Source organism: Balaenoptera physalus (assembly GCF_965194825.1).
Source record: "Balaenoptera physalus genome assembly, chromosome: 19".
Classification (NCBI taxonomy): domain Eukaryota; kingdom Metazoa; phylum Chordata; class Mammalia; order Artiodactyla; family Balaenopteridae; genus Balaenoptera; species Balaenoptera physalus.
In genome coordinates, this window is record NC_138900.1 from 56010711 (window position 1) to 56036485 (window position 25775).

General features: G+C 40.8%; 1 protein-coding gene across 5 annotated transcripts in view; it reads right to left on the reverse strand.

Moving 5' to 3' along the window:
• The window catches only part of CFDP1 (craniofacial development protein 1), a 143721-nt gene that overhangs the window by 83633 nt on the left and 34313 nt on the right, over positions 1 to 25775 (reverse strand). The gene's annotated exons all lie outside the window — the stretch shown is intronic.

The following is a 25775-nucleotide window of genomic DNA, read 5'->3' on the forward strand; positions in this document are numbered from 1 at the left end:
CAGAAGACACAAATTACAATACCAGGAATGAAATCCCTTATCACTACAAACCCCACATACATCAAAGGAATAATAAGACAATGCCACAAAAAACCCTACCCACATAAATTTAACAACTTAGACAAAATGGGCCAATTCCTCTAAAAACACAAACTACCACAACTCACCCACTATGAAAGAGATAATTTGATAAGCTCTGTAAATATTAAGAAAATAGAACTTAAAAGAAAATCTCTAGGCCCAGATGGTTTCACTGGAGAATCTACCAAACATTTAAACAAGAATTAACATCAGTTTTACACAATCTCTTCCAGAAAACAGAAAAGAAGGGAAAACTTCTCAACTTCATTTTATGATACCAAAACCAGATAAAGAGAGTAAAGAAGAGAAAACAAATACCAACATTCCCTCATAAACCCTTAACAAAATATTAGCCAATAGAATTCAACAATATATATAAAAAGAATTATACACCATGACCAAGTGGGGTTTATTCCAGGGATAAAAGCTCAACATTTGAAAATTAATCAATGTATACTAGCATAAGGACAGATATATAGATCAACAGAACAGAACCCAGAGATAAACCTAATTAAGGTCAATTAATTTTTGACAAAATTACCAATACAATTCAATAGGAAAATACCTTTTTTCAAATATGGTGCTGAGGGCTTCCCTGGTGGCGCAGTGGTTAAGAATCCGCCTGCCAATGCAGGGGACAAGGGTTCAAGCCCTGGTCCGGGAAGTTCCCACACGCCGCGGAGCAATGAAGCCCATGCGCCACAACTACTGAGCCTGCGCTCTAGAGCCCAAAAGCCACAACTACTGAGTCCTCGTGCCCCAACTACCGAAGCCTGTGCACCCAGAGCCCATGCTCCGCAACAAGAGAAGCCACCACAATGAGAAGCCCACGCACCGCAACGAAGAGTAGCTCCCGCTCACCGCAACTGGAGAAAGCACGCACGCAGCAAGGAAGACCCAATGCAGCCAAAAATAAATAAATTAAATAAATTAATTAATTAAAAAAAAATGGTGCTGAAACACCTAGATATCCACATGCAAAAGAAGGAAGCTGGACTCCTACATCATACCATACACAAAAATTAACTCAAAATTATGCAAAACCTAAAGGTAAGCACTAAAGCTATAAAACTTTTGGAAGAAAACTTAAGCATTAATATTTGTGATCTTGGGTTAGGCAACAGTTTCTTAGCTAAGACACCAAAAGCACAAGTGACAAAAAAATAACAAAGACTAAGGATTTTATTAAAAAAAAACAAACAAAAAAACACACAACTATGCTGCGAAGGACATGAAAGTGAAAAGATAACCCACAGAATGAGGGAAAATATTTATAAATAATATACCTGATAAGAAGCCTGTATTTAGAATATATAAAGAACTCTTACAACTCCATAATAAAAAGACAACCCAATTAAAAATGGGGAATGGGGCTTCCCTGGTGGCGCAGTGGTTAAGAATCTGCCTGCCAATGCAGGGGACACGGGTTCGAGCCCTGGTCTGGGAAGATCCCACATGCTGCAAGCAACTAAGTTCATGCGCCACAACTACTGAGCCCGCGCTCTAGAACCCGCGAGCCACAACTAATGAAGCCTGTGCACCTAGAGTCCATGCTCTGCAACAAGAGAAGCCACCGCAATGAGAAGCCAGCACACCGCAACAAAGAGTAGCCCCCGCTCACTGCAACTAGAGAAAGACCGCGCGCAGCAACGAAGACTCAATGCAGCCCAAAATAAAATAAATAAAATAAATTTATTAGGGGCTGCTCTGGTGGCGCAGTTGTTAGGAGTCTGCCTGCCAATGCAGGGGACACGGGTTCTCGCCCTCATCCAGGAAGATCCCACATGCCGCAGAGCAACTAAGCCCATGCACCACAACTACTGAGCCTGTGCTCTAGAGCCCGCAAGCCACAACTACTGAGCCCGCGTGCCACAACTACTGAAGCCCGCGAGCCTAGAGCCCATGCTCCGCAACAAGAGAAGCCACCACAATGAGAAGCCTGCGCACCACAATGAAGAGTAGCCCCCACTCGCCGCAACTAGAGAAAGCCCGTGCGCAGCAACAAAGACCCAACACAGCCAAAAATAAAATAAATAAAATAAATAAATTTAATAAATAAATAAATAAATTTATTTTTTAAAAAATGGGGAACAGATTTGAATAGACTCTTCTCAAAAAAAAGATACACAAATGGCTAATAAGCACATGAAGATGATCAACATTATTAGCCACCTGGGAATTGCAAATCAAAATTACAATAAGACAGCACTTCACACCCCCAAAGATGGCTATGATCAAAAAGACAGAGCTGATGAGGATGTAGAAAATAGAACCTTTGTGGAAATGTAAAACGATGCAGTTGCTTTGGAAAACAGTCTGGAAGCTCCTCAAATAGTTAAACACAGTTACCATATGATCCCACTCACTCCCACCCAAGAGAAATGAAAACACACGTCCACAGAAAAACCTGTACGCAAATACAATTGCCAAAAAGTGGAAACTGACTTGAATGTCCATCAACTGATGAATGGATATCCATACAATGGACTATTATGTGGCAATAAAAAGAAATGAAATCCTGAAATATGCTACAAAATGAATGAAACTTGAAAATATTATGCTAAGTGAAAAAGCCAGAAACAAAAGACCATGTATTATACATTCCACTTACATGAAATGTTCAGAATAGGCAAATCCATAGAGAAAGAAACAGACTGGTGGTTGCCTAAGCTGGAAGTGGAAGGAATGGGGAGGTGGGGGGAGGAAATGGGAAGAGACAGCTAACGGGTACAGGATTTCTTTCTGGGGAGATGAAAATTGTCTCAAATTGGTCACAGTGATGTTTGCAAAACTCTGTGACTCTACTAAAAACCACTGATGTGTACACTTTAAATGGGTGAAGTGTATGGTATGTGAATTGCATGACAATAAGGCTCAATAAAAAAAATAAATCAACATAATCCATATTAACAAGCTAAAGGAAAACAAATCACTTGACTATATCAATATATACAGAAAAAGCACTTGACAAAATTTAACACCCACCCATGATAAAAACCCTGAAAAAAATCAGAAACAGAGGGGGCACTTACTCAACTTGATTAAAAGCATCTACAAAAAGCCTACAGCTAACTTATACATTATAGTGAAAGACTGAATGTTTCTCCCTAAGACTGGGAACAAAGCAAGGATGTCTGCCCTCATTGCTCTTATTCAACACAGCGCTGTAAGTTTGAGTCAGAGTAATAAGGCAAGAAAAGGAAAAAGCATACAGATAGAATAAAGGATAAAACTGTCCCTATTTGCAATAATGACTAACTACCTAAAAACCCCAAGGACTCTATTTTTTAAAATCCTAGAAGTAATATGTGAGTTCAGACAGGTTGCAGGATATAAGATAAACACACAAAAATCAATTATATTTCTATATACTAGCAATGAACATGTGGACACTGAAATTAAAAACACAATACCAGTGGACTTTCCTGGTGGTCCAGTGGTTAAGAATCCACCTTCTAAAGCAGGGGACGCAGGTTCCATCCCTGATAGGGGAGCTAGGATCCCACATGCCACGGGGCACCTAAGCCTGCACACCACAATTACTGAGCCCACGCACCACAACTACAGAGCCCATGCGTTCCGGAGCCCGAATGCCACAACTAGAGAGCCCCTGCGCCGCAACTACTGAGCCTGCATGCTCTGGAGCCTGCATGCAACAACTAGAGAGGTACCTACATGCCTCAACGAAGAGCCTGCGTGCTGCAATGTCAGATCGCGTGTGCCGCAACTAAGACCCGATGCAGCCAGATATAAAAAAATAAATAAATATTAAAAAAAAAAAAAAACAACACAATACCAGGGAATTCCTGGGTGGTCCAGTGATTAGAACTCCATACTTTCACTGCTGAGGGCACAGGTTCAATCCCTGGTTGGGGAACTAAGATTCTGCAAGCTGCGCAGCATGGCCGAATTTTTAAAAATAATAAATAAAGTCAATTAAAAAGAGATAGAGAGCTGGAGTGGCTATACTGTTATCAGACAACATAGACTGTCGAACAGAAAAATGTTACTGAAGATAAAGATTGATTAAAAAAATACAATACCAGGCTTCCCTGGTGGCGCAGTGGTTGAGAATCTGCCTGCCAATGCAGGGAACACGGGTTTGAGCCCTGGTCTGGGAGGATCCCACGTGCCGCGGAGCGACTGGGCCCGTGAGCCACAATTGTTGAGCCTGCGCGTCTGGAGCCTGTGCTCCGCAACAAGAGAGGCCGCGATAGTGAGAGGCCTGTGCACCGCGATGAAGAATGGCCCCCACTTGCCGCAACTAGAGAAACCCCTCGCACAGAAACGAAGACCCAAAAAGAAAAAAGAAACGAAGACCCAACACAGCCATAAATTTAAAAAAATTTTAAAAATTTAAAAAAAATTAAAAAAATACAATACCATTTATAATCATTCAAAAGAAAATGAAATATTAGGTACAAATCTAACAAAACACGTATAGGACTTAAATGCTAAAAACTGCAAAATGCTGATAAAAAAACAAAGAAGATCTAAATAAATGGAGATACATACAATGTTCACTGATTGGAAGACTCAGTACAGTAAAGATATCAATTCCCCTTGGATTGACATACAGGTTTGTATTAGTCTGCTTGGGCTGCCATAACAGAATACCATAGACAGGTGACTTAAACAACAGAAATGCATTTCCTCACAGTTCTAGAGGCTGCAAATCCAAGATCAAGGTAAGACCTCTCTTCCTGGCTGGCAAACAGGTACCTTCTTACTGTGTCTTCACATGGCCTCTTCTCTGTGAATGTCTGGAAAGAGAGGTTTCTGGTGTCTCTTTCTCTTCTTCTTTTTTTTTTTAATAGTTATTTATTTATTTGACTGCACCAGGTCCTAGTTGCACGGCACGCAGGATCTTAGTTGCAGCATGCAGGATCTAGTTCCCTGACCAGGGATTGAACCCAGGCCCCCTGCACTGGGAGCCGGAGTCTTAACCACTGGACCACCAGGAAAGTCCCTCTTCCTCTTCTTATAAGGAGACGCGTCCTACTGGATTAGGACCCACCCTTATGACCTCATTTAACCTTAGTTACCTCCGTAATACCTTATCCCAAAATACAGTCACACTGGGAGTTAAGCCTTCAAAATATAAATTTTGGGGGCGAGGGGGACACAATTCAGTCCATAATAAGGTTTAATGCAATTCCCATCAAAATCCCAGAGTTTTTGTAGATACAGACAAAATTATTCTAAAATTTATAAGAAAAGGCAAAGGAACTAAAATTGTTTAAAAAAAATACTACTGAAAAGAAATAATAAAGTGGGAGGAATCAGCCTACCAGATTTCAAGATTTACTTTATAGGTCAGTAATCAAGATTGTGGGATAGACACATGTCAATGGAACAGAGAACCCAGAAATAGATAGAACCAAAAGCCAAACTGATTTTTGACAAAAGGGCAAAAGCAATTCAAAGACAGCCTTTTCAACAAATGGCGCTAGAAATAGGACAGCATAGGCAAAAATAAATAAAATTAAATTAAAAAATTAAAAATCATGCCTTATACAAAAATTCTTAGACTTGACACTGGAAGTAAAATCCATAAAAGGAGAAATTGATAAATTGGACTTCATCAAAATTAAAAATATATGCCCTGTGAAAGATCCTCTTAAAAGGATAAGACAAGCTGCACACTGGAAGAAAGGATTTGCAAACCACATATCTGATAAAGGACAAATATCTAGAATTTACAGACAACTCTTAAAACTCAAAAGTCCAAACAATCCGGTTAGAAAATGGGCAAAAGACATGAACAGTCATTTCACCAAAGAGGATATATATATGGCAGAAGAACACATGAAAAGGTATTTAACACCTTAGGGAAATATATTTACATGCCATTAGGGAAATATAAATTAAAATCATAATGAAGTATCACTACACACCTACTGGAGTGGCTAAAATAAAAAATAATGACCATGCCAAATGTTGACAAGGATGCAGAGAAACTAAAATCCCTTACACACTGCTGCTGGAAATGTAAAATGGTACAGCCCCTTTGGAAAAGTTTGGCAATTTCTTATAAAAACTATACATTCAATAACCACATGAGCCAGCAACTGACCCCTCTCCGAACATTTACCTCTGAGAAATGAAATTTTTATTGTGGTGAGCAGAATAATGACTACCACCCCTCCAAAAAAATATTTACTTCCTACCCTCCTGGAATCTGTGAATTAGTTATCTCACCTTACATGCAAAAAGGACTTTGCAGATGTGATTAAGGGTATGGACCTTGAGACAGGGGAGATTATCCTCGATTACCAATCTGGGCCCAATCTAATCAAAGGAGTCCTTAAAAGTGGAGACCCTTTCTCAGCTGGGTTAGAGATGAGATGAAGGAAGGAGTAGACATTCACAGTTTGAGAGGGAATCAACCAGTTGCTGCTGGCTTTGAAAACAGTAGGGGGCCATGAGCCAAGGAATGTGGATGATCTCTAGAAGCTGGGAAGGTCCATAGCTGAAAGCAAGAAAATGAGGACCTTAGTCCTACACTCACTAGGAACCTGCTTTGATTTTAGCATGGTGAGACCACAGTGTTGGACTTCCAGTCTGCAAAATTTTAAGACAATAAACTTGTGCTATGTAAGCAGCTACATTTGTAGTAATTTGTTACAGTAGCAATAGAAAACTTGTTCACACAAAAATGACACACTTATGGGAATTCCCTGGTGGTCCAGTGGTTAGGACTCAGTGCGTTCATTGCTGTGGACCGGGTTCAATCCCTGGTTGGGGAACTAAGATCCTGCAAGATGCGTGACGAGGCCCACCCCCGCCCCCCCAAAAAACCCACACAAACTCACACACTTTCATTCACACAAAAACCTGTACACAAATATTTGTAAAACTTTATTTGTGATACTGTAAGATGTTACCATAAGGGGAATCTGGGTCAAGGAGTCAAGAAAACTGTGTTATTTTATACAACTGCATGTGAGTCTACAATCTCTCAAAATAAAAAGTTTAATTTAAAAAAAAAGGTATTGGGTTACTCATCAAAATCCAGGAGGATTCAAGAACCAAGTTCAGAGGCCAGAAACAATGCCCCCAAATCACACTGCAGACCTAGACTGATGAGGATGCTGCTGTCATGGACACCATCCACATACTGCAGCTGGCACCCTGACGCAGGCCCAAGAAGATTTTTGGGGTTCCCTGCCTCTGCCTCACTAGGCCTGGACTCAAAATGCTGGGCACATAGCTGATTCATGAAGCCAAGGTTCCTGACTGAAAACTAGCTACAAAGGGTGCTGGGAAATCAAGGGTTTTGAATATTCAGCTCCTTGCCTCCCATGAAGGGTGGCATTTATGAAATTTCTTGCAGATCTCTGAGGAGGTGAGACCAGACAGACAAAAAGAAGGTCCAGGGTCTTCCCTGGCGGTGCAATGGTTAAGAATCCGCCTGCCAGGGCTTCCCTGGTGGCGCAGTGGTTGAGAATCCGCCTGCCAATGCAGGGGACACGGGTTCGAGCCCTTGTCTGGGAGGATCCCACATGCCGCAGAGCAACTGGGCCCGTGAGCCACAGCTACTGAGCCTGCGCATCTGGAGTCTCTGTTCCGCAACAAGAGAGGCCGCGATAGTGAGAGGCCCGCGCACCGCGATGAAGAGTGGCCACCGCTTGCCGCAACTAGAGAAAGCCCTCGCACAGAAACGAAGACCCAACACAGCCAAAAATAAATAAATAAATAAACTTATAAAAAAATAAAAAAGAATCCGCCTGCCAATGCAGGGGGCACAGGTTCGAGCCCTGGTCCGGGAAGATCCCACATGTCGCGGAGCAACTAAGCCCATGTGCCACAACTACTGAGCCTGCACTCTAGAGCCCGCGAGCCACAACTACTGAGCCCGCGTGCTGCAACTACTGAAGCCCGTGCACCTAGAGCCCGTGCTCCACAACAAGAGAAGCCACCGCAATGAGAAGCCCGCACACCGCAACAAAGAGTAGACCCCACTTGCCACGACTAGAGAAAGCCCGCGTGCAGCAACGAAGACCCAACGCAACCAAAAAAAAAAAAAAAAGACGGAGCTAAAAGGGGGAGTTACAAATAGACTGATACAGATATGAGGGAATTTCACATAAGAAAATTCATGGATGTTTTAGAAATTGTATCAAAAAATATTCCCAGATATTTTGTTTCTGAACAGAACAGGGAAAACCAACAATGGGAACAATGTAATAAATACCTCAAAAGAGAAAAGAAAAGCATCAGATATTTAAGATACAAAGTATTTTAATGGTGAAAATCAATAGGTTTTAGGAGAAGCATCAGTTCATATCTGATATGAAAGATAAGTCATCAAGTGTATTTTTAAAGAGTATTGGGTATTTCCTCCTATGCTCAGAGTGATCAGAAATATTTCCTTTGAGTTACTCAAATTCACCACTTGTAATGAACAACTTCGTACTAGTTGCAGGGAAACACTTTTAAAAGAGGAATACAGGGTATCTGACCTTAAAGAACTCACTCCAGTTCAGGCAAGATGAATGTTTAATATAACCTAAACATTTTCCAGATAAAGACCTAGAAATGCTAGATTAAAATATACCAAAAATTATTTTAAATGTATAGCTGAACCCACAAGAAAGAAAGGGAAACCCCCAGGGTGCCTGGATCAAAGAAGGAACTGAAAACCACAGTGGTAGCATATAAGTTGATATAGTGGCTACAAGGGGGTGAATGGGGTGGAGAAGAAGTTTCAATAACTTCCTCCCTGGGTTTTGTTATCCACATGATAACAGGACTGGTCTTGGACTTATAAAAGGTGGAACACTAGAACTAAAACTTCAAATAAAGTAGAAGCTACTTTATCTTCAGGGAGAGGACAGACTAGGAAAAATTCACCTAACAGCCCATGGAGCAGACAAGAAAACTTTTCTCTGCTTGGACAGTAGGGAAAAGGGGGAAAAAAGTATCTCCTGAGAACTGGAACCCTGGGCCTGCAATCACATGGAGTTGGGGTTCACAATTACTTCAATTGTAATAGCTGAGTGTTCTAGAAACTTCAAAGCAAAAAAATTAACATAAATAGTAGCCCAAGCCAGGGCACCCAGTAGAGAATTCATCTCCACTTTTGAGAAATACAGCTTCACTAGGCCATATGAGATCACTCCAAGACAAAACCTTACTAAAGATGAGTAAAGAATACTAAACACAAAAGGAAATAATCCACTGTAAGAGAGACAACAAATGAAATAAAGACAGCTTTAGAACTCCAAGAACTGCTGATAAAAGAACCATCAGACGGACACTATAAAGGAAGTATACTTAAAATGATTATGAATATAAAAGAAAACCTAAAAACCATATGAATGAGATCCTATGAAAAAAGAACAGGCAGATTTGAAAACAAATCAAATAAAAATTCTAAAAATAAAAAACGTAGTCACAAAAAAAAAAACAAAACATAGTCACTGGAATGAAACTCAATGAACAAGTTAAAACAGATTAGACACAGCTGAAGAAAAAGTAAAGAACTAGAACACAGGAGACAGCCAGAAGGCAACTCAGAGAAATAGTGAGATGAAAAATACCGAAGAAAAGTGAAGTGATACTGAGGACAAAATGAAAAGATCTGACATACAGGAGTTCTAAAAGGAGATAATAAAATGCAAACAGACGATATTCAAAGAGATAATGCCTGAGAAATTTTCAGAACTTTCAAAAGGCATGAAGCCTCAGATTTAAGAAACAAAACTAAATCCATACCATCTCCATTGTATTGAAACTGCAGAAATCCAAAGTCAAAGAAAAGATCTTAAAAGAGCTTTATTCTTTTTAAGGCATGAATAAGAAAGAATAAAATAACTATACTTCATGCTCCAATGTTTAAAGGGTCATGAGCACAACAGCAGTAGAGAGAGAGGACCTGTATCAGGAAAGAGTGTGGGAGGGCAGAGCTGGACTTGAAAAATGGGCAGGATTCCCATAGATGGGGAGAGATGAGGGCACCTGGGGGTGGGAGTGGGGAGTCTGAATAAGCTGAGGGAGGAAAATATGGGGCAAAGGGAAGGACTTCTTTCTGGTTGTCAAACAGAGTAACAGAAAAAAGTGTGGTTGGCTGGAACTAAAGTAGTATGTTGTTCACTAATATTAGGCTAAAGAATTTGAACTTAATAGTAGGTAACAAGGATCAAATTTTTGAGCAAGTGATAGGATCTAAACTGAATTTCTGCCAAAAATCTCTTACCCCAGCAGCGGCACCCCGGGTGCATATAGGAAGAAGGACTGTTGCCTTTAAGTAAACTTAGGAAACAATTCTAATAGTCCAAGCTTTTCAAAAGACTTTAGAAAATATTCCAATTACCACAGAGAGAATCTGCAGAAAGAAAGACCCAGAAAAAAGGCAATGGGAATGAAGATGAAATATAGAGAGAAGAGGGGGAGGAGAGGGAGGGAAAGAATATAAATGAATATTTATAGACATTTTGAAGGTGGAATTAAAAGGACTTAATGGATTGGGCAGTGGGCGGGGGGGCGGGCAAGAAAAAGAAAGGGAAGAAGACAGCACTGAGGTTGGGACTGAGTGATTCAGGAAATAGTGGTGGTATATTTTTTCTCCAGAGACAGACCGGCAGTGTGACCCAGCAGATAAGAACACTGGAATAGAAAGAAGCTTTAATTTAGGTACTCTCTCTGACAAGCTACTTAACTACACAGGCTCCGTTTCTCCAGCATTGTAAAATGGAACAAGTAAGAGAAAATGAATTAAATGTTGGACCACTGTGGTGTCAAGGGTATTCAGAATAAACTTCCAGCAAGCAGTGAGAAATATGCAGTGAGGGTCTGGAGCTCAGGAGAAAGGCAGTTCTGGAAGGACAGAGAACCACCAACATAGAAGAGATGGTTAAAGCTGTTGGAGTAGATGAATGACATTATTTAAATGCATAAAGAGCAGAGGCCTGTGAATCTTGAGAAAACCCTACACAAATGCAGAAAAGGTGGCAGTGGATAAGCTTAGAGTCTTATCAGGAAGGGGTGTTCTGAGATAGTGTATCATAATTACATGACATACCATACTGGGAGAAAGAAGTTGTGTGCCATTTTCCATTGCTAATCAATCAATTTCCCCAAGGACTGATAAAATGTAAGGGAAAAAAAAGCCTTTATCATGAACTTTCCCTACTATATCTGGGAAGCACAGATCCTTTGCTTTCATTATGGTGCTAACCAAAGTCCTATTTCAAAGGAGTTTTAAAAATATATAACTCCAATTTTATAAAGACAGATACCTCATAATCTAAGGCTTCATGCTGAAATTCTGTCTGGCTCATTCTTGAATGATACTATAAAACACATAGCTAATCCACGTTAGTCCAATAGGAAAGTTGGCTTCACCACAACAAGACTGAGAAATTGAGGTCCAAACAGGTCCAATGTAAGCTACATCAGAATGACCTTCTGAAATGCTATCAAAAACTTGGATTTAGCTCACCCACAGCACATACAGACACATGGCTGGGAAGGAGACATGATGCTTGTGGTTACTGTGCTCCAAAGGGAACTTCCTCACATCTTTTCTTTGAAACTAGTTACACTAGACAAGAGCCCAAGATCAAGAATGTTTTGTACATGGGATCCCTTAGATCCTTCCTCTCACTTCTGGTCCAAATAAGTTATGTCACACTCTTCTCTTTTGGTTCCTGCCTCCTACAGTTCACCATTCTGCACACAGCTGGGGCTAAATGATCCCGGTTTAAAGCAAAAGCCAATGCAAAGTGTGGGTTTTTCCTGCTCATTCTCAAATAAGCAGCTACTAATTGTAAATATTTCAAATTCAAGGAAAGTCTAACATTCAAAAGGTTGTGACTTTTTTTTTATGGTCATAAGCATCCAGAATTACTATATCTAAAGATTAATGATTGTTCAGAATCTTCCATTTTCTTAATGATACAGAAATATTAGCCTAGGTTAGAAATTTTAAGTTCTTTCAGCTGAAATTTATCATAGGTTCCCTTGGATAACTGGGTTTTGGCAAGAATCCAGAGCTAGTAACTGAATATAGTAAGTGCTGCACCTCACATCAGCCTGATTTTCAATCCCTGACCAAAATAATCAGAACACAGCTTCTCAGCCTCTCCCATAAGAAAAATCCCCCAATCCAAATTAAAATATTTATCAAATATGCATCTTTCTATATAATCATAACCTTCCACCAAACAGCAGCAAGATACCTGTATCAAAACATGATCAGAACATAAGAATCACTGACTGCTATACTTAGGACAAATGACATTCTTTACTGACATTAAAACATTTCGGATATGGGGATATATGTATATGTATAGCTGATTCACTTTGCTATAAAGCAGAAACTAACACACCATTGTAAAGCAGTTATACTCCAATAAAGACGTTTAAAAAAAAAATTGGGGGATAGTAACTTCCAACACTATGGACATAAAGAGAGAAATAACACACAGCATTTTAAATAATCTATAATATACAGTCCCTAGATTGGCTCACGATTGCTCTCAGTATTTATAAAACTCAGATTTTTACCTGAACTCTTAAATGACTGAGAATTAATTAACTTTCATGATTTGATACAATATGGAGACTACCTATAGGTGATACCCAAACCTTAATTTATTCTTTAACATTTGACAAATGCACAAAAATGTAGCACTAGATTAATTCTTGAAAAAAAAAAATCTGTTTTTGGTACAGGTTTTCAAAGGAGGGGAAATTTTAAGCCACAATGCAAACCAGCAGGTTATGAAGATTCAGTTAACATAATGATTGTGGAGAAACCCTGATTACTAGTAATGCTGTGTGGAAATGGGCCCTCCCTCTCATGTAACACTGGAGAGATTTCAAATTGTTCTTGTCTATTATGATTTAAGGTGCACACATTTGATGAGCCAGCAATCCCACTTCTAAGAATCTGTCCTCCAGAAATAACAGCATGAGATCATAAAAAAATATACGCAAGGATTATTATGGAACTATTCATAACTGTAAAATTTGGAAAACTAAATGTTCACCAATAAGGGAATGGTTATTCAAGTTATAGAATATTCACACAACAGAATATCATGCAGGCATAAAAAAATGTAGATGTTTATACTGGACCTAGAAAGATGCCCAAGATAGACTGTTTAAGTAAAAATACAAGTTGCAGATTAATGGAGAAGAGTGAGTACATTTTTGTTTTAATGTTATATGATTACAATATACTAGCATAGTAAGGGAAGGACTGGACATAACTGATAACCAGCTAAAATTCTTAGCCTCTGGGGCTGGGAATGAAGAACAGGCAGGTAGCAAGGAAATTTCACTTCCTTCTTTCTGAAAAAAATTTAAGTGGCAGGACTACAGGTCATTTTTTACTTTCTTATTTGTAATTCAAAAAACAACAGTAAAAGCTTTTGGATCTCAAGGAAAAAAATGAGAGAAGAAAAATCATCTTCCACTTTCTAAGCACAATGGTGAAGTTTAAAACAAAACAAATTCTAATAAGAGAAAGATGGAGATATTGTATAACACATAGAAATCTCATACTAAGAGACTAATCTAATTAGAGAAAAATGTATAGCACTTATATACCAAATCTTAGGGATGCTTCATGTTCCTGGGATCTTGCCAAAGACAAGCTATCTTTTCAGGGGGACTCTGCCCTCTAGTGTACACTAAAAGAAGCTAAAGCACTCAAAGTAAATCAATAAATTCGTGTTATAACCAAAATATTTCCACTTCATTCCTAGAGCATCACAATCCTCTCCTTAAATGAATGTCTCCATATCCTTATTTACAAATCAATTTCCTATTATCGTACTGAGTAAACTTTATGAAAGTCATAGCTTCAGCTACCTATTCTTTCCATTCTTCCCTACACTACCAAGAAGCACCCAAAGCACTTTCCTGACACCTATTTCACACCAAGAAAAAGTTGGCACAACCAAGGGTATAGGAATATAGCAAAATAAAAGTTTAAAATTTTATAACACATACAGGCACCTGGCTCTTAAACTCATAGATTGTTGAAACTTGTTGGCACTTTAACTCAAGGGTAAGGGCAAAGGAAAAAAGAAGGCTGCTCTGTGTAATAAAGTTCAACTCCTCACAGGATTTTCTAAGAAGACTAGAATTTGTTCAACTCTGGGCAACACTGAAAACCAAAAGGGACATTTCCTAGATTCACAGTATTTGCTGTAGGTATTCAATCCCATCCTGGTGACCGCAAATGAAAAATGTTCTTACTTTGAAAGCTTTTCTATGTTTGGGATCTCATTTAGACGCTTATATTGCTTGATCCAAATGTCAAAGAGTCTCCAAAAAAAGCGGAACAGGGGGGATGGGGGGGTGGGCGGGGGCGGAGAATAATCACTAATCTCTCCATTCATAATTCTTTCACTTTCTAGCTTGGCCTGGAACAATCTCTTCAAATCAAGAATGTGAATGAGGGACTTCCGTGGTGACGCAGTGGTTAAGAATCCGCCTGCCAATGCAGGGGACACGGGTTCGAGCCCTGGTCCGGGAAGATCCCACATGCCGCGGAGCAACTAAGCCCATGAGCCACAACTACTGAAGCCTGTATGCCTAGAGCCTGGGCTCCGCAACAAGAGAAGCCACCACAGTGAGAAGCCTGTGCACCGCAACGAAGAGTAGCCCCCGCTCGCCGCAACTAGAGGAAGCCCGCGTGCAGCAACAAAGACCCAATGCAGCCAAAAATAATTAATTAATTAATTTTAAAAAAAGAATGAATGAGATGAGATCACCTTTAATAAATTCAAAATATTCCAAGTATTCATGGGGAAATCTTTAAAGAATTATTTAATTTCAATTTCAAATCCACTTACTCTGTACCTGCAACACCGGTAGAGGTATACTTAAAAAACAATTGAAGAATAAATTAAGGGCCTTCCCTGGTGGCGCAGTGGTTAAGAATCCGCCTGCCAATGCAGGGGACATGGGTTCGAGCCCTGGTCCAGGAAGATCCCACGTGCTGCGGAGCAACTAAGTTCGTGCACCATAACTACTGAGCCTGCGCTCTAGAACCCACGAGCCACAACTACTGAGCCCACGTGCCCAGAGCCTGTGTTCTGCAACAAGAGAAGCCACTGCAATGAGAAGCCCAAGCACCGCAACAAAGAGTAGCCCCCGCTGGCCGCAGCTACAGAAAGGCCGCACACAGCAACGAAGACCAACGTGGCCAAAAGTAAAAAAATAAAAAGAATAAGCTAAAACCAAATGAGGCAGAGTATAAGCATCCATTGAAGAACATGAAGGTGAAAGTCAGTACAGGGTTTTCTTGCCCCAACACACAGCATCATTCTGGAGCTGATAAGTAAAGTAACAGCAGTACCACTGAGGCTGCCAGAATCAATCATTTCCTCTTAAAAGTTATTTCTAGCTAGTCCTATTCTGGAACAAATGGCTGCTAGAAGAAATGACCTTAAAACAAGCTAGGCAAGGATATTTCCTACTTGAGTCCCCTGGCAACACCCTCACATAAGCTTTCTACAACGTAGAATTCAGACCTCAGTAAGAGTCCATTGCCATACTCCAATAAAGATGTTAAAAAAAAAAAAAAGAGAGTCCATTACCAGACAGAAACGGTAACAGCCATTACTCCCCAGTATCACATCTTGTCCACAGCTTCACTGTTGACTGCTGGCAGATTATCAAAGTACAAACACACCTCCAACTCATTTTTAAAATGTGGTATTTTTGGATTTTGCTACTTTTTTAACCTTCTTCACAAATCAACATTTATTTAAGGCTCCATGTTAGTCATTCTGGGACAAGTTATTAAGGAGTTTAAATCTGAGCCTCACTTTCTCGAGGCTACATATACAGTTATTCTGGAAAAATGAAATACAATTTAGCTATTCAGCCCTAATTATCCAGACTGGTGGAGGGCAGGGCTACAGGGAGGATGCCAGTAATTTTACTCTGCTCTTAAGAGTACCTGGGCTTCCCCGACTTGCTGCGGCAGACAGAAGTACCCAAGTTTGAGCTTGGAAGAGCTGCCCATTGCTATCTGTTCCCTGGTAGGCGCCAAAGGAGGATTCAGTTATGACCTTCACAAATGAGGAGGGAGCGTGCTGGTGCTTCTGCTGTGCTTTCAATCAGAATGACAAGTGAGATGAGTCTATTCAGGTGCCACCCAGCTCGGTGGGAGTCCCGCTCTCAGCACCTGGGCAGGTGGGAGACGAGGTCCCCTTCCCCCAGCCCGGGGCGGGCAGGTGGCCCGGGAACCTAGTCCCGAGCTGCTGAGCGCCAGACAACCACCTCCCTCCCATGATCAGGAAACCAGAGGTCACCCTCCCACAGAAACTTTATTTTTCACAAATCTCAAGTGCAAAACATAGACGACCATTTTTAAAAAGCAGAGTCAAATTTTTAACCACAGATGTCTACAAGAATTATACCTTTAAAAAACACAACCAATTTTTATATTTCAAAAATATCTCAACTCAAATTAATTTCTCAAAAAGTAAAAATAAAAAAAAACTAAAAAAAATGTGCTAGCTCCTTCAATTTCATGAGATAAGGATGAGATTAAAATATAGTACAGGAAACCCAGACTAGCCATGGTTAATGAGGAAAAGGCTTACAAAGGAAATGGGAGTAAATAGTCATTTCACTTCCTTCAAAAGTAACAAAACACAAAGTAGCTTTCAAAGAGTCCTTCATAAGTTATAAAGCTGAAGAGATACTTTTAACAAAAAAGGCCAATTAGGAGGGTAAGAAAGAGTGGTTGTAAGGCACAGGGGCTGAGAGCCCAGACTTTAGTCTCAAATAGAACTGGACTGGAATCCAGGCTCCACCATCCATCAACTATACAATTCTAACAAATTAAGGGCTCCTCCCTGAGCCTCAGTTTCCTGATCTGTGAAATGGGCACAAAGTTAGCACCTATCTCTTGAAATGTTTATGTAGAATAAATGAAATAATACATGTAAAACACTTGGCACGGTGCCTTAAATTTGGTAAACTGTCAATAAACAGAAACTATTCTTTTAAAACGGATAGAGAAACATTTAACCTACAGCATGAGAAGACAGTATGTCATACTTAATCTAGAGAACAAACTGGTTCCAAAAGGAAATTAACCTGGTCATTAAAGGGAAACATGGCATTCTAGCATGTGAGAAACACCTGACTACAGGAACCAAGCGGGTAGCATAAATGAGGAGCAGGGACAGGAACAGGCGCAGCCCATCTACTCTGCTCCAGCTCCTTGCTGCTGTAAGGAAAGAGGGAGGGCAGTGGCACAACTTCTCATTTCTGAAGAAAAACCAGTAATCCAGAGTTTTATGTCAACTCTCCTGATTTTTAAATACTGACCAAATAAAAACATACAAGGACAGATCTGATCCATCAACTGCCAGTTTGTGAATGTCTAACCTGGAGCAGAGTCTCAAACTGGAAACTGAAGGACCCCAGCTCCCTAAAACAGCATGTCACAAAGCTGGCATTCTGGAAAAGAAAATTCTCTGTACAAACTGTCCTAAGCACTGCAGGATATTTAGTATCCCTGAAACCCACCCACTAAGTACCAATGGTCTCAAGTCATGTGACACCAAAATATCTCACCACACGTTTCTGAACACCTCCTACTGGCAGCACCACATTCACTAAGAGTAACAAAGTTAAATTCAAAAGTTAATGAGGGGCTTCCCTGGTGGCGCAGTGGTTGAATCTGCCTGCCAATGCAGGGGACGCGGGTTCGAGCCCTGGTATGGGAAGATCCCACATGCCGCGGAGCAACTCGGCCCGTGAGCCACAATTACTGAGCCTGCACGTCTGGAGCCTGTGCTCGGCAACGAGAGCCGCGATAGTGAGAGGCCCACGCACTGCGATGAAGAGTGGCCCCCGCTTGCCACAACTAGAGAAAGCCCTCGCACAGAAACGAAGACCCAACACAGCCATACATACATACATAAATAAAAAGAATGTAAGCAGACAAGAATAGCATTAAAAAATAATAATTAAAAAAAAAAAAAAGTTAATGAGGAGGACTTCCCTGGTGGCTCAGTGGTTAAGAATCCACCTGCCAATGCAGGGGACACGGGTTCGAGCCCTGGCCCGGGAAGATCCCACATGCCACAGAGCAACTAAGCCCGTGTGCCACAACTACTGAGCCAGCGCTCTAGAGCCCGTGAGTCACAACTACTGAAGCCTGTGCACCTAGAGCCTGTGCTCTGCAACGAAGAGTAGCCCCCGTTCGCCACAACTAGGGCAAAAGCCCATGCGCAGCAATGAAGACCCAACCCAATGCAACCAATAAATAAATAAATAAATAAAAGTGTACCGCTTAAAAAAAAAAAAAAAAGTTAACGAGAGTCATGAACATCTATTTACAAACAGTAACAAAATAAGGACAGGGCCAGCCCTGAGTCAACTAAACTAAAACCCCAAATTATCATCAAACAGGAAATCTCACTAAGTAGAAAGCTTAGAGCTGGCTGTGGGAACAAATCAAAAGGCTTAACTCCCTCTCCTTACTTCTAACATTAATTATGACAAAAGGAAACTGCCGTATCTTTTTTCTAGCCATTTCTTTTATAGTGTTACTGGACATTACAGTTTTCCACCAATCTCTTTTTTCCTACAGCAGGAGCTTACATATAGAACTATACATGCTTTAAAAGAAATCACGGTGGAAGGAACCCCTTGGTAACACTCCTGGATTTTTCCCTTATGGCTCACTGTCCCATTCAAGAGCATGTCCAAGTTACCATATGACCCAGCAATTCCACACCCAGGTACACACCCAAGTGAAATGAAAAGACATGTCCCCACAAAAACTTGTATATGAATGATTATAGAAGAATTATTTGTAATAGTCAAAAAAAGTGGTAACAATCCTATGCCCATCAACTAATGAATGGATAAATAAAATGTGGTACATCCATACAATGGAATATTATTCAGCCATAAAAAGGAATGAAGTACAGACACAAGAATGAACCTTGAAAACATTATGCTAGTCACAGAAGCCAGAGCCAAAAGGACAAATATTGTATGATTCCATTTATATGAAATGTCCAAATAGGCAAACCTAGACACAGAAGATTGACTAGTGGTTTCCTGGGGGTGGGGGAGAGAAATGGGGATAAAGATGGAGAGTGACTGCATTTTGGGGGGAGTGATGCACAGCTCTGAATACACTAAAAAATAAATGAACTATATAATTTAATAGGTGAATAAATAAAAACAGCTCAGTAAAGCTATTTTTAAAAAGTGAGGAAAAAAGCACATCCAATTTAAAATTAAATAGACTAATACCATTTGTTCTCTTAAAGACAAATCCAAACAATATCACAGATCATGTCTAGAATGCCCACTTTCTTCTAATGATCTTAATTATAATAATTACCAATAAGCACTTACTCATGATACTCATGGTTTTGAAACAAGCTGATTCTCCTCTTCCTGAAATGGCCATTTTTAGGCATTCAGTAACCTCACCATGTATATCTACTCATAGGCACATACCACCTGACCAGGCATTTCACAAGAGCATCAAACCAGGAGGTGAAGTCAGATTTTTGAGGTGGCCTGTCTTTTTTTGTTGTTGATGTAAATATATTTTCTGTGAATAAGCTGAGGGTCCTTTCTTCCCTGTCAGTCAAAACACTTGAAATATAATTGGATCTAGCTTTGAAATGCTCCTCTCAAGGGGAATGCAACTCCTTTAAAAGTAAAAGGGCCTAAAAAATAAGTCAACATAGGTCGGAGGTCTAACTGATCTTCATAACAAGAGATTCTGATCAAAAATTAGAAACATTTCCACCCAGTACTGTGGCTATGTCTGGTTTTTGTTACTTTTTTTTTTTTTTAAGGGCTGCTGTGTATGCAATGCTCGTCAGTGTTTTTATTTTTTTATTTTTTTTAATTAATGAATTTATTTATTTAGTTTTGGCTGCATTGGGTCTTCATTGCTGTGCGTGGGCTTTCTCTAGTTCCGGCGAGCAGGGGCTACTCTTCGTTGCAGTACGCGGGCTTCTCATTGCAGTGGCTCCTCTTGTTGCGGAGCATGGGATCTAGGCATGCGGGCTTCAGTAGTTATGGCTTGTGGGCTCTAGAGCACAGGCTCAGTAGTTGTGGCGCACAGGCTTAGTTGCTCCGCGGCATGTGGGATCTTCCCGGACCAGGGCTCGAACCCGTGTCCCCTGCATTAGCAGGCGGATTCTTAACCACTGCGCCACCAGGGAAGCCCTGGTTTTTGTTACTTTAAGTGAAATGCTCAATGATCTCTGTATAAAAAAGACTATATTTTGAAACTTAAAAGCCAACAAAGTCATATTAACTCACGTCCGAGGAGCTTGGGAGACATCAGATCAACTGCTCAGACAGCAAGACTGTTGTACAAATTAAAGGTCCTGGGGACTGACTGCTCAAATACACTGAGTACCAACAGGTCTTCTACCTTCAGTGTGACACTGTGAGGAATTCTATCTCTTCTATCTTTGGGGCAAACATTGCTAAACTGACACCACCCAGGATGTTGTCTGAGACTCAACAATAAAGCCTCTTTTTTCTTTTTTGCTCAATAGACCGAGAAGACAAGACAAAGTTACATGGGAAAATGATGTTTTTCACCCTTATGTTTTATTGCTTTAGGTCACTCTCAATCTACAAGGAGGCAACTAAATAGTAAGCCCTTCATTAAACAAGTTAACGCTTATGGGTAGGATTATAAACTTGAGTGGAACTAACGGCTGCCCACTGTTGGAATAAAGTAAGTAATAAATGTTGGGTTGAAGGCAAGCAGTAAATGTACCAGCCAGACACCCACAAACACTGGTAGAAGCTGGATTCAAGTGGCCAACAGTATTGGTAGCAAAGGCTGGAGGGAAGTGGAGGGTGAGAAGTGGATCGAGAGCTTAGACTAACAGAACTAGAGGAATTCAGACACATTAGGCTGAGCACGGTGCTTTTTTCTACCAATCGTAGAGTTTCTTGTCATTTCTGACTCCGGCCTCTAATGAATTGGGTGTTTTGTTTACTCCATCCCCAAAGCATAAACTTTGGCTTTTTATAGCCAAAGCAGTGTGCTATTTTAAACATGTGGCGGAAATGCATTGTCAGTTACAAACATTTGCTCCTGTGATTCTTATTTGCTAGGCAAAGGATGTGGGACAGGATGTTTTACTCTCCTGCTCTGGTTTTCCTGTATTGCTTAAATCTGTTTAGAGAGAAGAAAAATAAACAAAGTGTTTCTGCTGGGCAATTTCTATAAATTAACGCAACTCCAAAAATGAAAATGAAAAGAGTCTGTGGAAAAAATATTTTACTGCATTAAAATAATTTTCTTTTAATAAATTAGATATTTCCTGTAGATTCTTCCCCTGAAAACTTTGCATACCACGCATGTGCAGCCTGCAGCACATACTAATGTCTGCACTGATAAAATGTGTGCACTTAGACACCCCAGATCAAATGAATTCCTCTTGAGCCTGTCTTTTCCCAAGCACAACTACAACTGTGGAAGCTTTTTGAGATGAATATCAGAAAAATGATCATGCCAACCTTGAAGGTCATCTTCTGGATTTATTCAGAAATTCAAGGTACATGTATCATAATTAAATGTGTCCCCATTTGCATGTACAAACTGTGAGGACTTTTTTACTGAGGCAGACATATCCTTGTAATCTGTTATGTGCCATTATAGCTTTCAAAGAAACTGATTTTGCTCAAATTTCACTTTACCCCTTTATAAAGGAGTCAGTCGTTCATTAATCTACTAAAAGATATGTCATTGGTTGACCCCTCTAGATTCCCTCTACGTCCTTCTCCACGCTGCTCTCTGCCCCAGATGCTGTCCTGTATGGACAAAAAACTCTCTCCTTTATCCAACCTTAGTCAGGCTCCTTTGAGGCCTCTTCTCGACTAAGCCTCAATCTTGGCCCCATCCTTGACGGGCTTGCATAGCTCAGTTTTGGCAAGAATCCTGCTAAATCAGTTTAAACAGAACTGCCTACTCATATCTGATCACTCTCGACATATGATCAAGTTCCTCATTTGCCACCTCTGATGTATAAGTCCTTGGCCTGCCTTCAGCAAGAACCCTGTTAGGTCAGCTCAGCAAGAATCCCCCTACTTCTCATGTCTCCCCTCAGCACTGTTCCATCCACTGATCATCCTCCCACCCCCAATTCTGTTCCCTGGCTATAAATCCCCAGCTGTCTTTGTTGTATTCAAAGTTAAGTCTGATCTTTCCCCCCTATTGTGATAGTCATTAACAACTACTGCAATAATCTTGAATAAGTCTTCCTTACCATTTTAACAAGTACTAGGATAATTTTTTCTTTCGTAAGCCTCAGTGGCCAATGGAGTGCCCTAGCAAGAGATGGGATGGAGGGAGGAATGGAATATTTGGATATTTACTCCCCTGGCTTCCCCTAGATGGTCCATCACTCAAGTGAAGTTCTCAGCTCCTGACAGGAGGCCCTCCCTATCTTCACTGCCATAAGCTGATCCCTGTCTTGCCCCTTCAGGTCTAGGGGTGGTGATGGAGCCTCATTATTACTAGGCCCAGAGACACCATACTGTCCCTCTCCCTGTGGTTTTTCATTATTCTGTGAGTTATTAAACTCTCCTCAAGGTATCCTAATTTGAGGATGCCATCTGTTTCCTGCTGGGTTCCCCTAATACAGATATCATCATAGCAGATTTCTTATCTTCCAAAGGCTATTAGCTCTTTCTAAGAAAAGAAGGCATGGGGCTTCCCTGGTGGCGCAGTGGTTGAGAATCTGCCTGCTAATGCAGGGGACACGGGTTCAAGCCCTGGTCTGGGAAGATCCCACATGCTGCAGAGCAGCTAGGTCCATGAGCCACAAGCACTGAGCCTGCGTGTCTGGAGCCTGTGCTCCGCAACAAGAGAGGCTGCAATAGTGAGAGGCCCGCGCACCGCGATGAAGAGTGGCGTGGCCCCCGCTTGCCACAACTAGAGAAAGCCCTCGCACAGAAACGAAGACCCAACACAGCCATAAATAAATAAATAAATAAATAAATAAATAAATTTTTAAAAAACAAAACAGGGTTGTATTTGTAGGTAGTGTTTACTTAGAAAATTAAAAAAAAATACAAAAAAAAAAAAAAGAAAAGAAGGCATGAATACAGAATACAGTGAGATTTCCATGAGTGACTTAGTGACTTAAACAAGGTGACCTTGACAAGCTACCACTTCTCCCTCCTCTGGTTATCTCCATAACTATGGTAACAGTGTTTTCTGAAACACATTGTTTCCAAGTAGAATCTCTAAGCATTAATATGGATTATTTTAAGAAACACCCAAGGAAGAGAGAAGTAAAAATTATGCTAGTTGAAACTAACTATGCTAGAAACCTAAGGCAGAAGAAACTCTGCCTTTATTTCTATCTAGTACTTAATCTAGTACTTAATTTACCGTAACACTTTTCAATAAATGCCAAGAGACACTGTTTAATAATACCAGATAAAAGCCTGGTAACCCAAAGACAAGCCTGCAGAAGGCTACTTCTATAAGTAGTCTAGAGCAGTATTTGTCAAATTCAGGTTGTAACAGACTGTGAAATCAATTCAGTGGGTCATAACATTTTTTTAAATGACACACACTACACATAATAATTACATAATAATGGAAATAAAATAGAAGAGTTCACCATACATAGTAAAGGTAAATATAATTTCACCAAATTTTTATTTCACTTTTTAACATACCTATATTTATGGGTATACTAAGTCATAATGTAAAATGTACTCCTTATTTTGAGTTGCAGTCAATAAAGTTTGAAAGTCACTGGTATGAAGAAAATCCCTGTCAAACAATATAATGATTAGAAGGCTAAAAGCATGTTGCTTCAGCCAAGAGCCTCATATTTTTTATATCAGCCCTCATAAAAAATATAGTTTATTTTGTCACCCTGTACAAGCACATTTATAACCAAAATAGGGAATTCCCTGGCAGTCCAGCGGTCAGGACTCGGTGCTTTCACTGCTGGGGGCCTGGGTTCGATCCCTGGTCAGGGAACTAAGATACTGCAAGCCGCGGGCACAACCGAAAACAAACAAACAAAACCCACACTGAAATAAAAATTTTGTGAAAACAATATTTATTCTTACCACATGATGTACTATGACATTTATTCTATTTCATTTCTCTTAAATGATGATTGCAAACCACAGCTTGAAAAGCACTGGCCGAGAGTATTAAAGAGGGTCAGTCTGGAGAACTCTGTTCGCATTACTCTGCTCCTCTCACAGATGCCCTCCTCGGTGTTTGCCTAATTTCCACTGTGGTAGCAAGCACTCAAATCCTTTTCCTTCTCAGGTTCCTGTGTAACTACTACACGACTTCTGCCACCTAGTTGCTCCAGTGGGAGAGAAATGCTTGGATTAAGAAGCAGATAAAAAGTATGGAGCAGATGTGGACACAGGCCATCCACACGCCCCTGCACTCACCGCCATGACACCCTGAGGGCAGCGTCACTGCAAACACCTGCAGCTCGTGGCCTGGGCGCCAAGGAAGCAGCTGAGCCAGCACGGACGGGAGCTGGAGGGTAAACACCCCAGCCTCCTCGCCCTTGCCAAGTCTACCAGCAGGACTGAGGAGCAGCCACCACCAGCAGCGGCTGGAAAGTACACCCCGCACTGGCTGCCTTCCCACGCCTCTTCACTTCCCTGCTCGGGCTTCCTGGAATCACCTCCCGCACTAATGAGTTGCATTCAGACCTTTGTCTCAGGGTTTGCTTTTGGGTAAATGCACACCAGTGTAACACAGTGTTGTTTGGAGCCAGGGCTGCAAAGATGAGAAAGGCCTGTCCTATAAAAGCTCGTAACCTGACAGGAAAACCAATGATTTTTTTTTTTTAATGTAAAAACACAAAACAAAACTTCACTGTTTTGGGAGGGAAGGATGAAGCAACAAACTGACTTAAGGATCAGCGAAGCCCCTATAGATGACTTGTTCTACCCCAAACACCTCAAGGACAGAGAGCTCCCCCTCAGGAGTCAGCAGGTGATCAGTGTTACAACGGTGTGGTCCATCTTCACTTCTCTGTAGGCTAGTGCCCTGGTTCCTCATACTTACTGTGATGCTTTCCATCTTACATACAGGTTAAGAAGAAGGGAATTTTTATTTCCTCCAAAGAAAGAATTCTAGTCTTCAGCTAAAAATAGCCCATGCAGTATGGAAAATATGAAGGGAGAAAAACTATTAAGTTCTTGATGATGTGTTAACAAAATTATTTGTAAGTCAGCTTTGACCTTTTTCTGTTCCTATGAGGTCTTTGGGGGTGGAAGCAAGTACTCAACCCAAATCTTTATTACAAGTTCTGATGATCTGCTGATATTTTCATTCAAAAATTATTTTTTAGGGACTTCCCTGGTGGCACAGTGGTTAAGAATCCACCTGCCAATGCAGGGGACACGGGTTCAAGCCCTGGTCTGGGAGGATCCCACATGCTGCAGAGCAACTAAGCCCTTGCGCCACAACTACTGAGCCTGCGCTCTAGAGCCCGCAAGCCACAACTACAGAGCCCATGCGCCTAGAGCTCATGCTCTGCAACAACAGAAGCCACCGTGATGAGAAGCCCCGAGCACCGCAATGAAGAGTAGTAGCCCCCGCTAGCCGCAACTAGAGAAAGCCCGTGCGCAGCAACGAAGACCCATCGCAACCAAAAATAAATAAATAAACAAATAAATAAATGTCATGCTTTAAAAAAAAATTATTTTTTAAATGTAAA